General features: G+C 35.7%; 1 protein-coding gene across 4 annotated transcripts in view; it reads right to left on the bottom strand.

Moving 5' to 3' along the window:
• FGF12 (fibroblast growth factor 12) overlaps nt 1-17,418 on the bottom strand; it is a 543,009-nt gene that overhangs the window by 144,222 nt on the left and 381,369 nt on the right. The gene's annotated exons all lie outside the window — the stretch shown is intronic.

Genomic DNA, 17,418 nt, shown 5'->3' on the forward strand with positions numbered 1-17,418 from the left:
GTAACTTATTTTATAACACAGCTGACAGTGCCTCATTCAGGCTTCAATAATCCCATAGAATAGTTTTATCATCTTCTCATTGGGAATAAAAAATTGAAGCTCAAAGATGTCAGCTGACATTTGCAAGCTGACTTTTTGTGTGTGAGCTTGGGCTTGGACCGAGGTCTCTTCTAATGTCTTATTCCAAAGCCTTTGCCCACACTGCAATGCCCATCCATCATATCTCTATGTTCAATTAACATCAATATGGCTTTAGTGAAAGGGGCTAAGAGCTTTTCATAAAATAGTGAATGAAAAGAAAGTTGTGCTAGGCACATGTGTCTATAGAGGACAACTCTTAGGTTTAACGGGATTCGGAGCAAGTCTCTTGAAGCCGGATAAGCCCAGCTCTGGAGCCTAGCATTTATTAGCCACGCAACCCTACATAAATTTATTTTCTCTTCAAAAATCCAGCCTCTCATCTATTAAAAGTCATTTGGAGTTAATAACAGCATTTTCAGCACCTAAATGTGCTAGACCAAATAAGATAACACATATATAATATATGCAAACATCTAACACATGTACATGATGTATATCAAATGTTAAATAATTGGTAGCTATAGTTATTAGAATGTCACTTACATTTGCTAAAATATTTCACCAATTTATGACTGGTGATTTAAAAAACAATGTCTTTTCAGAATATCATAAAATTGTGATTTGTCATTTTTACACAATAATACTACCTTCATGAAGGAAGTATACAAGTTCAAACTAAGTTATGTACCCTGCTGTTTTTTTTTTTAAAGATTTATTTATTTATTTATGATAGAGAGAGAGAGAGAGACAGAGACACAGGCAGAGGGAGAAGCAGGCTCCATGCACCGGGAGCCCGACGTGGTATTCGATCCCGGGTCTCCAGGATCGCGCCCTGGGCCAAAGGCAGGCGCCAAACCGCTGCGCCACCCAGGGATCCCCCTGTTGTTTTTTTAAAATGCTTTCAGATTTCTAGACTTATGATACATAGAAGGAGTCAGAAGCCATATAGGTTTGTAAATAATGGCTTGGATATAGGAAAGAAATCTATGACTTAGTATGTAGGAATAGATAACTGAAAAATTTATCACTGCATCTACTGATGATGCCCCGCATCCTGTATCACAAGGTAAATCATACTACATTGATCCTGGGATCCTTTAAAAGAATTACAAATCTTCTTATAACAGGGTGTTTCTTGATTATGTGCAAGACTTTGGGGCAGAATAGGCATTTTCTGGCTAAGAGTTCTGATCTAAATTCTGGAGAGCTTGCAAAAATTATAAGGACCCTTTGTTTTGTAATGAACCCTATAACTTATTGAGCACTAGAACATTCAATAAGTATATCATCCTTTACTGATAGGGAGCATTTTAGGACTTCCACAGTCATTACTTCATTTGAGTTTCATTACATTCCAATGAGGTGGCAAAGATCAGAATCCCTGTTTCATAGAATAGAAGTGGAGATTCACAGAGGAGAATTGATTTGCCCATGTTGCAAAGCTAGCAAGTATCAGGGTCACAACTTGACCTCTTGAATCTCCACCTTATGATACATACATGTGATAAGCTAGAAGCTTCCACTTGCTAGTGGAACTATAGCTACATTTATTTAACATTTTAATCATTTTCCTAGTTCATGTACTACATTATTTATATATGAATAAGTGGCTTTCTACATGGTCATCTGGTGATTTAGTATCATTGACTAGGAGGGCTTTCAGATGTTAAAAAAATCAGAAAATATTTAAACATGTGAAACTATTAATTATTCTATGAACATAAGAATTTGAAAATCTTGTGGGTGTTACTCTTTTTTCCTAATAAGCACTATAGTCAGAGGAGTGTTTCAAAACATTTCCCTACAAATCTGACTTTTTCTCCAAATAAATACTCTGGGAAATACTGGCTTACTAACACACATCAAAAGATTTAAGTAATAGGTAATAGGTATAAATGTGAGAAACTTTTGGGAATAAGAAAAAATGAACATAAAGAAATAAATTAGTCACAGAAATGCATTTTTTCCAAGTTTGAAGACAAAATAGCAAAATTATGTAACCTTTGACAATAAACTCCTGGAGGAACAGATTGTGAATCTTAATTAAAAAGAAAAAAGAAAGTATTTTCCCAAAGTCCTTATAAAAGCAAAGTATGCTATAGTTGACAATATTTGTATCAAATTAGCATTGGAACCATGTGTCTAACCCAAATCAAAACTCTATTAAGGAAACAGGAAGGCAATGGATAAGGATTTCACAGTCAAATCCTGCTCTAAATATGTGCAGCTATATCTAACCAAACTATGAAATGGCTAAAATTCAAACTGAATTTTAGTTATATACATGATAATTTTAAAACTACTTGTTACCGGGATCCCTGAGAGGCTCAACGGTTGAGCGCCTGCTTTGGGCCCAGGGCGTGATCCTGGAGACCCAGGATTGAGTCCCACGTCGGGTTCCCTGCATGGAGCCTGCTTCTCCCTCTGCCTGTGTCTCTGCCTCTGTCTCTCTCTCTCTCTCTCTGTGTGTGTCTCACATGAAAAATAAATAAAACTACTTGTTATCATTGCTTAGCATCAGAGTGTAATCCAGCATGATATAAATGACTTTCTAAGGGCTGACTTTATTCATATTTGACCCAGCTAGCTATTGTCACCCATGTTTTTTTTCTCAAATGTGTGGTAGCTTTGTATTAGGCACAGTATCTAGAATACCAATCCATTTTTTTCAGTATTCATAGACCCTTTTGGCATCATACAGTCACGGACATGTAACAATATGTGCCACAACATCAGCATCCTTCTATTCCAATTTTTGTAAAGAATATTAATAATCAGACTATTAGGGAAAATCATTAACAAATATTTATACAATGGACTGAATGTCTATAGGATTGAGGTAAATATGTCAAAAAATATCTTAAAGGTCTACATAGTTTTCTGGTTTGTAAAGTCAATCTTTTTTTCCATCTCTTTAAAAACATATATATGTGTACTTATGTGTATATATGTGTATATATACATGTACACACACACACATACACACACACTTATGCTAGCTGAACAAGTGACCTCTTCAGCGGTAATTTTGATTAGGTATTCTCCCAGAATTTTATTTACATTTATACAAAAACAGATAAGAAGGAGAGATGAATATAAGAGAGGGAGATTTCATTTAAGTCAAAGTTTTCTCTGATTAACTTTGTACCCTTGTGATGTTTTCTGAAGAAAAAATAAAGGCGGATGTAGAAGAAGAAAACTCCTTTCTCTTGGGAAATAAAAGAAAATTATATGAAAAATTACTTGTTATAATTTTTCAACAGAAGAGAAAATGAAGTTTAAGTGCCTAGAGATTTCTAGTCCTCTCTCCACTGCTAAATTGTAACCTAATTTAGAAGGGTTTTCTAAAATAAAACAATATGTCTTCCCATCAATGCATCCCCACATTCTCCATGCCACTTTGCTTTAGGGGTTATTCTACTTTTTTGGTTTGCTACCAACTGGATATCTTCAGTATCAAAAACTAAAGTGCCAAATGTACAAGATTTTGAAAAGAATAATTTGGTTGAGTAAAACTTTAGTGAAGTCAGCTTTACTGAGGATAACATGTTATGTAACTTTGATCAATTAAAAATCTGGAGATTTTTATACTATTCAAACTTTCCTCCTTTTTCTGTGGAAGTTTTTCTAATAAACATTTAACATCCCATTGTCTTGTCTTTTCACTGAGTTGCTTTTTAGAGCTCTCACTCACTGTTGACTGTTGTCATTCTTTCCCCTTCCTCCTGTTCTATGTAGCTTCCTATATTTTTACACAAAGAAACAAAATAATCTAGGTCAGTAGAACTAGAGACATCAAATCATATGACAGCAGAATAATTTCTTCACTTATAAATAAGATATAAAAGATTTCACACAAAGATATTGTAATTTCTCTTTTAAACATTGTTTTTTTGTTGTTGTTGTTCTTGTTGTTTTTCTGTCTTCCTTCCTATTTTTCCAACATATTTTAGTTTAGAGAGAGATAGCTGGATGGATAAAAGTTTGCAACTACTAAACAAAAGATAAGCAATAGTGACCTTCCAAATAATAAGGGCAAAAACACTTTAATCAGATTGGGTAACTACTGCCATATCAAATACACTATCTCTCCATAAATACATCTGACACAAAATTATGGGACTTTGAGGCTCAGAATTATTCAGAGAAAGATGGCACAAACCCCATGTTGCTCCCTTGCTATCTTGCCAGCTCGTTCACTCTCTCCGGCTTACAAGGGCAGGCCTATCCAAAAGAATCCTGAGTGGAGCTTCCTGGCAATGCATGGCACTCTTTGACCTGGATCAGTGGGCAGCACTGGAACTAGAAATCAGATTTCCTTACTCCTTGTTCACTTATCTATCCACCATGAAACAACGAGAAAATGTTATCAACATTTACACAGTTAGATCATCATGATCTGTGAATAACCATTGGTGCCAACTGTATGCCAGGCATTCCCCCAGGCCTCACCCTATTATCATCACTACCTTAGTACTACTGAGACTTTAGATGTCATCTCTCCTATAGAACCTATGAACAGATATAAGAACTTAAAATGTAAGAAGAATTCAAAGACAGAATTTCCAAATCTGGATGGATTCGATTAAGATCCACATTTCTCCCCTGACTGTCTGTACAACTAAGAGGAGCTGAATATAATCACAATAGGAACACTATCGATTAGATGCTCTTCAAGTGTTTTAACAGGAAAGTACAGCAAAATATAACAACCTGGAATGGTTATTGCGATGGAATATTTTAAAAGGTAAACCTAGACTTGCTCTTCAAATAATAGCCCATCTCATATCAAATCAAATTATTTCTTCCCTGGAATGTTTGTCAAAATTAAGAGTTTATACAGAGACTATTTTTATCACAAACATTCTAAGTTGACAGCCATTCCAATACAAGTCTGGTCTATAAAAACACTGCATTACAGATATTTCTTTCTACTTTCAAACCCATTTTTTCAAAAATTTTCATGATTTCATAAGGATTTCAAAACATACAAGATTACTATTTATCTTTTTTAGACATAGATATACAGATACAGATATAAAGACCATTATTGCACCTTCATAATGAATGAAATAATTGCTCTTTATAAATCTAGTGCACACAAGTCATTTATAGTTTTGTGTGAAGCTTTTACAATCCCTTAAAAAATTATGCAAAATTGATACTTTCAAACTTGCAAATAAAAGATTTTTAAAGTCCTAACCTTACATTTCAAAAGAGATTATGATGGAGTATTGGAATGGTACAATCTAATCCTCTTATCTCACTTGCATGGATATCATTATTCCTAAACCTCCTTTCAGTCCAAACCCAGAGAACACAGGCTTACATATAAGTTAACAAATAGAAAAAAAAAAAAAAAAAAATCCAAGTAGTCAGCAGAATGCCTCAAAATGAGATCGCCTAACTTCTTTCAAATTGCTTTGTTCAAGTTTAATTATCTAGGCCTCTTTTTTGGAACAGCGAGAATATTGCTAAACTTTTTTTTTAAGAATATTGCTTATCTTTTACTATCTCCTTCTTCCAGTGCATGTTATCAAGCACAACTGCATTACTAAATTCAACATACAGGTAGGCCTGCTTTAAATAATGATAATTATAATAATAATGATGATAATAAGGAAACCTATGGGCTAGAATTCTCCTACAATCTGAGTCATAGTCCACAAATAGGCAAGTTTCATTCACTTTTCTGAAATTATGCTTTAAAGAAGAACTTTTAAAAGGAAAGAAAAAAAAAAAAAAGGCAGTGTTTTGGACTGCTAGTCTGCTCCAGACTCAATACCTTGTTTGAAGAGGGAAGAGAAAAGTATATTTTTTGGTAATTGAAACTCAAAGACCACATCCCATGTTGTTCAATAAAGATTTCTTAACTGGCATCACATGGAGTACTGCAATATAATTATTTGTAATTGTCGATTCACATATTTAAAGAAAAGAATGTATAAGCCTCCCCAGAGGTACTGTTCTACAGCAGGAGTTTAATACATCAACACAGGCTTTAGCAAACAGGGGCTTTTGTCAATATTTCACTGGCACATCACCTACAGTACAACACCACCACTTAGAATTTATACAGGCCTTTCATTTGCAAAGCGCTTTGCAATAATTAATCCTCAGAATTCTCATTTGTGGGGAAAAAGGAAAAATAGATTATAAAACAGAGAATTTCAAGCCAAAAGTGGTTTGGATGAGACCATAAAGGAGTCAGTTTGAGACTGAAATAGAATCTCCAGCATCCTTCAAATCAGCAGTGCTGTTTTGATATGATTCATATGTGTCTAATATTTTTTAGGCACTGATAGCAGAATCACACTGTATTCTTTATGTTTACTGTATTTCTCAAAAGTTCTTCTCTTCTATACTTCAAGGAGTGCTAAATATTAAAGAGCCATGGATTTTCCCCATACATTCTCCAAAATGGTAGCAACCCTCCATTTATTCATATCTGTTCTTTAACACTAAATGTTCATTTATAAACATTACAATAACTTAGACTCTCAGTGCTGTGGCAGCAGATAAAAGTCCACCACTTATGTATACCCAAGACTAAACAGAATGCATGACAACCTAGTACTTTTTTCAAAAATCTTTATCGAATAAAAAACTCATATTTTTTCAACTTTGTTCACTCCTTTATTCGTACATCCATGACTTAATTATTAAATATTGAACATGGTTACTTGTAAGGTACTAAATTAGATGATTAAGCAAAAAGGAGAAAAAAAATAAATCTGCCATTGGACCTCATGGAATTTAGAACTAATCAGAGACAGACAGGTAAATGAACAATGAAGATGATTAAGGACCACAACAGGGGGATGGGAGCACAAAAGAAGGAATAAATATTTATACTTGATGAGGATTCAAAACACTTCACAAAAGAGATAGTTTTTACTTGCACTGTGGATGAGCATGGTTTCAACAGGCAGAAGAAATTGGGGGAGATTAGCAGGCTGAGATCTAGCAGCAGCTTTCCTGCTCCCATAAATACGAGGAAATTTGTAGCTAAAATAATACCACTTTTGACTACATCCTGTAAAGTCAAACCAGAGTTGTGTTGCTGAGAAACTCCGGATAAGAATGGCTTCTGATTATCATACAGATTGGTTGTATGTAAATGTGTGCTCCTACAGTGCTTGAGGAAACACCCTACTCTTTTCATATATTTTAAATATTCCTAAGATTGTTTCTGCTTCTAATGTATATTATATTAAAAAATGGGAAAATTTAATCTTCCTTTGAATATAAGGCTGAAAGGATAGATGTAGGACACTGTCATTACTTATATGAAAACATGTAATAAGTCTACAAGAATTTCTCAAGTACACATTCTATGCTTAATTTTGCTCTAGGCATTATGCAGAATAAGGTGTAGCTTAAAACAAAGTCTTAACATTGTCAACACACTATAAATGTTCAACAAAGTCTTATTAAATTAAGCATTCCCTGATGAGTATATAATCTGAGGAAAGAAACTGGACAATGAGAATGACTGGAAAGGCTCATGAAGTTTTAAATAGAGCCCTTTGCTCAATGTGCAAGGCACAAAACATTGAGTCAGTATTTGAATTCAATTGTTATCAGCACCTGCAGACTGAATGTCCTGGGTTGGAAAATCTTGTGTACTCTATGGCATGGCACCTCTCCTCCCACCACTTGCTGCTAGTGGTACTTATGGGGTTATAATGATCCACTTTATTTATTTATAATTTTATTTATTTTTTCATGAGAGAGGCAGAGACACTGGCAGAGAGAGAAGCGGGCTCCATGCAGGGAGCCTGACGTTGGACTCGATCCCCGGTCTCCAGGATCAGGCCCTGGGCTGAAGGCGGAGCTAAATTGCTGAGCCACAGGGGCTGCTCTAATGATCCACTTTAAATGTCAACAAATACCCATGTGAAACTGACTTCAAACCCAATTTGTATATTTGCTATGACATATTTCTCATTGAAACTAATTATTAAAGGTTTAAGTTTAACATTCGAGTTGTTTGAAAGGCGTCTTACAGTTTACCTTGATTTTCAGCATAAACAGATGCCCAAGCAGGTTTGTTTAATATCAAAATCTTGGGAAACTAACCTACCCACCTTCCAACTGTGCCTGGGGCCAGTCAATTTTGACCAAACTAGGTCTTTCCTAGGGTCAATCATGAGAAATGAGAGTTGTAGGTAACTATATTTCAACATAATTGGTTTTTAAAATCTTCTGTATTTTCTATTTTATGCATTACAAATCCAATCACCTGACTGCCAAGATAATCCACAGCATGAAAAGGTTAAGAATCTCTAAAGGTTATCTAGAAATCAGTTAATGTGAGAGCATTCCAAATGCATTAAACTAAAATGAGGAGAGAAACTGCCATCCATAAGGAAAATTAGGTGAAATATTAAAAGTCTAAAGAAACAGAGATCTAAAATTTAATTGGAAAAAAATAAAAACAGGGCAGCCCTGGTGGCGCAGTGGTTTAGTGCCGCCTGCAGCCCAGGGTGTGATCCTGAAGACCTGGGATGGAGTCCTGCATCCGGTTCCCTGCATGGGGCCTGCTTCTCCCTCTGCCTGTGTCTCTGCCTCTCTCTCTCTCTCTGAATAAATAAATTAATAAAAATCTAAAAAAGAAAAGAAAAGAAAAAAAAAAAACTGTAAGAGCGATAGAAAGGAATATATGACATCATGAAGGAAGGAAGCAGATTAGGACCAGACAACAATAAAGCAATCCTTGGGTATGCAGTGGGATTGCTCTAGAGCAAGTCTCAGGGAAGTGAGTGCTTTCCTTATCTTGCAGTTGAGTATTAAAGGTACAGTGTTCCTCTAAAAAATCACTAGCCAAACACACACAAGAACTAAGAATGATGACTTAATTCATTCACTTATTAAGTAAAAATATTTTGAGCAACTCCCATGTATCAGGTACCATGTGTCAGGGACAGATATCCCACGGTGTAAACACTACAGATGGTCTCCAACTTTGTGGAATTTGCAGTCCCATTGAAGAGGCAGACATTAAACAAAATATGCACACACACACACACACACACACACACACACAAAACTTAAAAATCGTAAGTACTATGGAGAGAAAAAACACTGTGGCAAACAAGGCCTCAGTGAAACTGAAGCTGTGACCTGGAAGATGAGCAAAATTTGGTACGGCAGAGGAGAGGGAGGAGTGTTCCAGAGAAGGGGAAGAGCACATGGAAGAAAAAGGCTCATGCTGCTTACTATTTTAAATTATTACACTTTTCAGCCTACTGGAAAATATGGGTAGATCCTGCATCTTGAGAAGAGGAAAAGGGAGTAAGAAATTACAACACACTAAGGAAGGAGACAGGGAGAGAAATGGATGGAGAGGTAGAAGTTGGCTTCCCAAACTTTTATTGGAAACTGGGCAAACTCTTCTATCATTTAGTCTCCAAAGCAGAGCTAAGTTTTCTCTCTCATATCCTTTGAATTGAAGGGAATATGAAAAGGTGGTGAAAAAAAAGTAAGAGAAACCTTAGTTCATTTAAATATTTACCGAGAATCCAAAATGGACAACTCCAAAACTATAATGGAAAATACAAAATTAAGTAAGCACAACAAACATTGTTTGTAGAACAATTGTGGGGGCGGAGGGAAGGGAGAAACAACTAATAGAATGTTCAGGAGGGGCTGAAGCCCAGCTCAGCCACTACAGCCCCTCTGGGTGGTGGCTTTGGGTGAGTCACAGCTCTTCCGTAGGCTTTCTTTTCCACATCTGTCCAAGAGAATGTGGGCCAACTGATGCTCTGTTGTTTCTTCTCATTTAAACAATCTGTGCTCCAGAGTCTGTAATTAGGCAATGCTCAAATTCCTCTAGTGTGGATGTGATTGGAGGCAGTTAATATATTTCAGGAGTCAAGGAACAGAAAGGTAGATGGCACATATATTCCTGGAAGCCTGGCTTTTGAGGATCCTGAACTCGAATTGAGCTGTCTGAATATTGAAGAGAATAATGGATTACAACATACACTAGCGAATCACTAGATCCCAGATGGGGTAGCCAGAGGGTTGTCTGCTAGGATCAGCCACAGCACTGGGTGCTAAGAATTCAAAAAACAAAACAACAACAACAATAACAACAACAACAACAATAAAAACACAACAACAACAACAACAAAACTCATGCGGAAAATCTTTATTTTACTTTACTAAAGATAGTTTACTATCAGAAGTCCCAAGATAGGAATATACCTAAAGCACTCTGAGGACACAAAAAAGGGAGTGAACATATACAGGCGATAGAGGTACATGTAGAAAGTTCTGCCACAAGTTTTGCTTTGGGGCCTCATCTCAAGGTATGAAGAAGAGTTAATTAAGTAGGGTGAAGAACATTCCAGGCAGATAGATCATGATATATAAAGGCAAGTAGAGGAAAAATGAACACAATGCCCTTCCTTCCTCAGCATCTACTTCAGTCATGTTGCTGATAAACAGGATTTTAAACATGGGAAACCATCCAAATTGAGCGATTCTCATTCTTTCATCAAAATCCTAAAGGGAACATTCTAAACTCCCTTTTTTGTAATTGCCAGGAAAATTATGTGTACCCTTATTTAGAAGAAATAGCTCCTACTTCTTTTAATCAAACAATATATCACTCTCCCACAAGGGCTGGAGCCAAATTCTCCTGCATTTCAGATGTTAATTGGAATTTACTCATTCTTTTGTAAGGTGCATGAATATGGTCTGTCAGCAACTAAACAAATTTAGGCAGAGAAAAGAAGGAAAAAGGACAAAAATGGGCTTTGTGAAAAGCAATGAAATGCATCAAAATTGGAGATTCTCTCAGCCAAGTTGACAAAAAACATCGACTTGAAGGATGTCCTTGCCAGGCTAGGACACGTTCCTTTTTCAGCTACTGTCAACCTGGGCTCAGTTCCACTCAGAAAGGCCTGCCTCGCTGGCAGCTGCTGAAAGACAGCAACTCCTCCTAGCAACAGATAAAACCAATCGAGAGCCAGCAGCAGTGATCCTTGCTAAGTGCAGTGACATCTCATTTATCTGGCAACTCCAGTGAAGATTGTATAATGCAGAAGATAATTACTAAGAGATGGAAATGTACATTGCCAAGCACCAGAAACTATTAGATTTTAGTCAACTGGATTGGAAGTTTGCCTAAAATTAGACATGTCTGTAGGTTTAAATTATGAACAGTTATCAGAGGTCAATAGATTCCACTTAGCTATTAGAATAAATAGACCTGAAGCGGAATGTCAGTTTTATCACTTACTACCCACGTGTTCTTAGGCATGGTAGTTTCCCTGAACCTTAATGTTTTCATCTCTTAAAAAGGGATAAATAACCTGACTCAATATACCTCATGGGAGTGCTGTGTGAATTGTAAATAATGGTGGATGTCAAAGCCCTTTGATACTCCCAAGCACCATGTAAATAAATATTAACTGACATTTTCTTATTATTAGAGAATCAGTATTTAATACAGTTCAGAGCTTCATCTCCCATGTGAGTAATCTTGGGTCAATCATTTCATCTTTCTTTCCTCACCTGTCCAAGGGGAAAAAAAATGCTAGGACATAATTTAGGCAATTGCTGTGAAGACTGAGTGAATAAATCCATAAATTCCAAAACTGTAGTCAACATTCAAAAATGTTAACTAACACAGTCATTATCATGGTTTTCATTCATCATTGAATATCATGAGAACTTGAGGGGTTTTAAATTGGATAAAGCTATTATTGCTACTAAATGACTCCAAAGCCATGGGCCATAAAACCAGAACACACATATGGAAGGGATCCTGCACAGTAATCTCTTAACCTTCCACAGCTTTTCGACACATATGTGTATATGTGAGGTTTATCTTTAAGGTGCCTACATTCCCTGTTGGGCATTAAACACTGACTTTTCTTTCGCTTGTTTCCTCCCCATGTAACCTCCCCATTATTCCCCAAAATTACTACCCTTCCTCCCTTTCCATTCATAAACACACATATAGGATAGTCTTTGTATGTTTAATAAAGCAGCCCTGTTAAGCTCATAGCTCTTTCTAAACAGAGTATCTTTTTTTTAAATATCACTACCAATTTGTTCTCCTGCATAAGGAGAGAGGGTACAGAAGACTTTTATTAAGGGACCTGGAATAGTCTGTTTCTCATTTCACACTCAACTTCATTTGTACATGATAATTTTTAATACTGAAAGTATGATTTATATATATATTATATATGTATATAATCACATATGCCATATTTTATGTGATGTAATAGAATCTTTTACACCAATGAGAACAAATTACAATGGCCAGTTATTTTCCTGGATGCAAATGAGTAGGACTTAGTGATTGGAACTACACTTTCAGGACAAGAAGTAACCCTAGTATTCCAATTTGAATAATAGAGATACTGTTTTTCTATACTTGGGACTTTGGAAGAGCTCACCTTGAATGTTTTCATTTTTGTACTGTTCACCTACCCTGCTAGACTATAAGCTCCTGTGAAAAAGCAAGTTTTATATCCTTTGTATTACACATATCCAAAGCATCTATCTAGCTCACTTTGTATATAGCACATGTTCAATGAAATAGTATTGATTAATAGATCCCAAAAAAGGAGGAAGAAAGGGTTGGGGATATTAAAAGAGAGAAAAAAAGAAAGGAAGAGAAGGATGGAGGGAGGAGGAAGGAGGAAAGAAGGATGGAAATGGAAGAAAACAAGAAGAGTATAGATGGATGGTCACACATCTCAAAGATGTCCAAATACTTTAAATAAAATCCTTGGATCACTTTTCACACAAAGTGCAACACACTGTTTCCTATTGCCACTCTGGTACACCATCTCTTTGTGCTTAAGATGATAGGCATCGTTGAAGAGTACCAAAGAAAAATGTAATGTTAACAGTCTTCTCAAACAGACTTAAAAAGCTTAATACAAAAAATAAATTTACGCAGCGATAGGACTCTTTTTTTGTTTGTTTTTCCTTTATTTCCCAGAAATACAGGTCTAATTGCCCTTTCTCTGTTACTTCCCACTCCACCTCCTAGCAACTATTCCCAGCTCTTACCTCTTCACAGCACAGTACTCATCACCCTTCCAGACATACATGACAACCAATATTCTACTCTCAAAAATAAACAAATAAACAAAATTTTTAAATAGAAATCCTAAAGACTATAAGCAATGGATCATTCATTTTTCAAATGAGGGAGAGAAAGGAAACTTAGGTATGAAATGAAAATCTTAACTTGGGCAGTGATATTAGTGATCAATTTACCTTCGAGCAATTTACTATATTTCTAATTAGTGATAATTACAGTAGTCTGATCAACCTGTCATGTTTTTTTTTTTTAACCTCTCAGGTTTTTATGTAGATCCCATGATATCACAAATATGAAAATTCCTTGAACATAGAAGTGCACAAAAATGCACAGTCAAAAATATTTTCTGGATTGCTTTTTGTTTATATAACTTCTATCAGATGTTAAGAGAAAAAGAAGTTGGGAACTCCTGCACAAATCCATCCATTATAGAAGCCTTAATCTACGGACTGGCACCATCTCATCAGATACACATAATGTACCTCAATCTCTGACTGAAAAGAGTTGGAAATTCTGATTCTCCAATGATGGAAGAGGGCATCATTTTTTATCTGAGAGCCGTCACACTGACCATAAAATATATGGCTAAGGAAGCAAAGGATGAGACATTTTAGAAAATGGTCTTTGGTAGATATATGGAAAAATAATTAGATATAGATTGGGCTACCAGAAGATTTTATAAGTGGAGCAAGTGAGAATACAAAGTAGAGATTTGTGTGGAATGTAATGTCATGGGAAATAAAGCAATCTCAACTGAAAGAAGGTTTGGAGCCCAAAAGGTGGAAAAGAATTAGCCTAAATAGCCAATGTCAGTGAGGAAAAACCTTTCTTAATAGCATGAATTTCCTTTGGGACTTACAGATATGACTACCCAATAGAAGTAAAAGTTCTCTATATTACATATATTGAGAACTCTGTCAGAAACACCATCTTGGTTCCCCTACACTATGGCTCTGCCTAGCATGGATTCAGCTTATCACGAATCTAGTTTAGGCTACCCAGTGAAACATAACAAAGGCACAGGCTGTTACTGTGTAAGTATAAAAACAATGAAAAAGCATATTTCTGTAGGTTTATTTAGTATCAGAAAATCAGATAAGCTAGTGTTGAGGGAGAACACCAGAATAAACACAAAAACTTGGGGAATTAATCAATGTTTTAAACAAAAGTAATATCAGAGAATTTCTGACACATGCATTTCTAAGTGGCAAGTGCATGGATTCCAGTTCCCCAACCCTGCATTGTTGACAGTACATACTGACTATAAACAGTTTCTTGATAGCTTCAGGGAGTCAACTGGTATACAGTCAGCGCTATATAGCAAAGCAGAAATTAGTATAACATTACTTGCACAGATTACAATACCACATTTTAGGAGACATATGTATAAATGAAAGAGTGAGCTATGCATAATGAAGGGATGAAAACAGTCCAGGTCTAGAGTTCTATTTTCGAATCTGAAGGAGAAAAAAAAAAAAGAAAAAGAAAAGAAAGAGAGGGAGAGAGAGATTGAACCAAATGACTGTTAGGTTTCTTTCAATTTACAGATTTCAATGATTCCATTGCTTATTTGTTAATTTATTTATTAAGTAATATTTATTACCATGTGAAAGAACAGAAACTGGTGAATGTTCTCATAGAAACCATGATGACTTTCTATAATATTAATTTTTTTGCTTCCTATAGTAGTTATATGTGTTCAAAAATGGCTGAAAATGGGTCATGTTGGAGATAAATAATATATTTTTATACACTCTTAAGGCTTTTAGTATGTGCCAAATACCATTCTCTGTGATAGAAGTTAAGTATATACAGATGTGGATATAGCTAATGACTGAGATAGAGATGGAAGGCACACTGAGGCAGAAAAACTCAGTCGACCTTCATGGCAGTCACCAGTGCTGGAGCATAAACTATGTGCCAAGCACTGCTAAGCAAATTAACATATATTCCCTGTGACTCCGGGTGGCAGAACCAGGACCAAAAAAGGCACAATAAAAAGAAGATGAACCTAACAATCATTACCAGTGTAATGATTACAATTCAGGTAAAAAATACCTCAATCTTAGAGATGTTTCAGCAAAGATTAGATTCTAATTTTGGTGAATATTTTTTTTAAAAGCCACTAATTTAGTCTAATTATCCTCTCTGATCACTTTTATTAATTAGGAGTCCACAAAAGTAAAGCCAGAGTGGGCACAGTGCTGGATAGCAGAGGGAAAACCCATAGAATTGGAAGATCTCTCAATATAAGGAGTATTAAAATGACAACAACAACAAATAGCTGGTTGTCAGGGGCTGCATTGGTGCTGGGCTTTAAGAGTTTTTGAGAATCTGATTTGCAGAGATAGGTACACTTGGATTCCAGTGAAGTAGTCAAATAAATAACAGTGTTCAAAAAGTTATATTTACTGCCACACAAGATGAATCATGCCTCTTTGGGGAATTTTTTTTTTTTTTTTAACTTCATTTTCCATTTTGGACTACTGGATCAGTCTCTGAAAAGAGTTTGGAAAGTGGCCAATTACTTCCCTCGGTGTTTTTCATCTGAGACTGAAGGGCTGTACAACTCCATTTTCCATTCTTAGTCAATACATCTTAGATAGATAGTGGGGACTCGGTCTATTTCTTTATTTTGTAAAAAAATAAAAATAAAATAAAAAATAAAAATTAAGATATCAAAAACACAGCCTATTTATAAACATAGATTTGAGAATTAGGACCAAGAAGTACAGTTAAGAAATCTTAAGAAAGATATCCTTATTATAATAATCTTCTACTCTAAACTCCATACTTATATTTCAGATAAGAATGCTAAATTACTACTGGGATGATGAATTAGCAGATACCATTAAAAACTTTCAAGAGTACAATCCATACCCTAACAACACCCACATTAAAAAACAAGCACTAAAACGGCATACAGGTAAACTCGGAAAAAATAAAGAAACCAATTTGTGACTGCCCCAATATCATATTAAACACTCAAAACTAATATGATGGTAAACCGAGTTGGAGGGTAAGGAACCTTGGCAGATCTGATGGCAAAACGGACAATTGAAAATTTCAAAGAAAAGTTCAAACCAAACAAGGCCCTTTAAAATATTAAACCTACAGCAACCCATTTGCCTTGATAAAACAGTGGGAGAAAACTGCAGGTAAATCACTTTGAGAAACGAGATTATGTGAATTTTAAATATCCCAGCATGATACAATGGAAAATGTCTTAGAATGGGCATGGAAAAACTAGTTCAAGGTCTGGCACCAGCTTGTGACATTAGTTAAATCTCTTAAACCTCCACATCTCCACTTTCTCATCCATAAAATAAGTACAATTTTCCTTGCTTTTGCTTACTTCACAGGGTAAGAATCAAATAAAATAATGGATGCGAACATGCTTTGTAATCCATAAAATATAATGTAAATGTTATATTTAAGTCATAGAAATACTGCTTGTTTTTTGTAAATTGAAGAATCACCTTCAATTTATCATGCAGCAAGTAACTCTATTTCTGGGTATCACATCATATTAAAGCAAAAGTGCAAGCCATAAATATATAAAATAGATCATAAAAAATATACAAAGGGCAAAAGAAGAGAATAAAAGGAAGCTACTAATGGAAAGAAAGCCTGCCTCTGTGATTTAAGACACAAGGGGAAAAACAAACCACTTTTGTTAGGATTAAATCCCAAATATTCAGGCTGATAGGGTTTCCAGAATGGCTTCTATCAGGCCACAAAGCTTCTCCATGTGTATGAAGAACATTGGAAGCTAAAGCAACTGTGGTAATAGACAAATCCATCACCTCTATGGAAGTGTTGCCGGGTGGGTGGTGGGTAGGAGAGTTTGCAGGAAACTGGTAGTTGGAAATCCAAGGATAAATCAGACACAGGCTTTGCCTTCAAGATGCTGGTATTATAGTTCTGGAGATAAAACTATAAACGAAACCTAAGGCAGAATAAAGAGCTGTAAAAAGTGCAAACCACATGCTATGGAAGGATAAAGAAAGGTAGAATTGATTTCTTCGGTTTCAACATGGTGGAGGTATACTAGATCTTAAAGAAGACATGGGGGATCCCTGGGTGCCTCAGTGGTTAAGCACCTGCCTTCAGCTGGGTCGTGATCCTGGAGTCCAGGGATTGAGTCCCACATCAGGCACTCTGCATGGAGCCTGCTTCTCCCTCTGCCTATATCTCTGCCTCTCTCTCTGGTGCTCTCATGAATAAATAAACAAAATCTTTAAAAACATAAAAATAGGGAT

The sequence above is a fragment of the Canis lupus genome, chromosome 34, assembly GCF_011100685.1.
Source record: "Canis lupus familiaris isolate Mischka breed German Shepherd chromosome 34, alternate assembly UU_Cfam_GSD_1.0, whole genome shotgun sequence".
In the NCBI taxonomy this organism is placed as follows: Eukaryota; Metazoa; Chordata; class Mammalia; order Carnivora; family Canidae; genus Canis; species Canis lupus.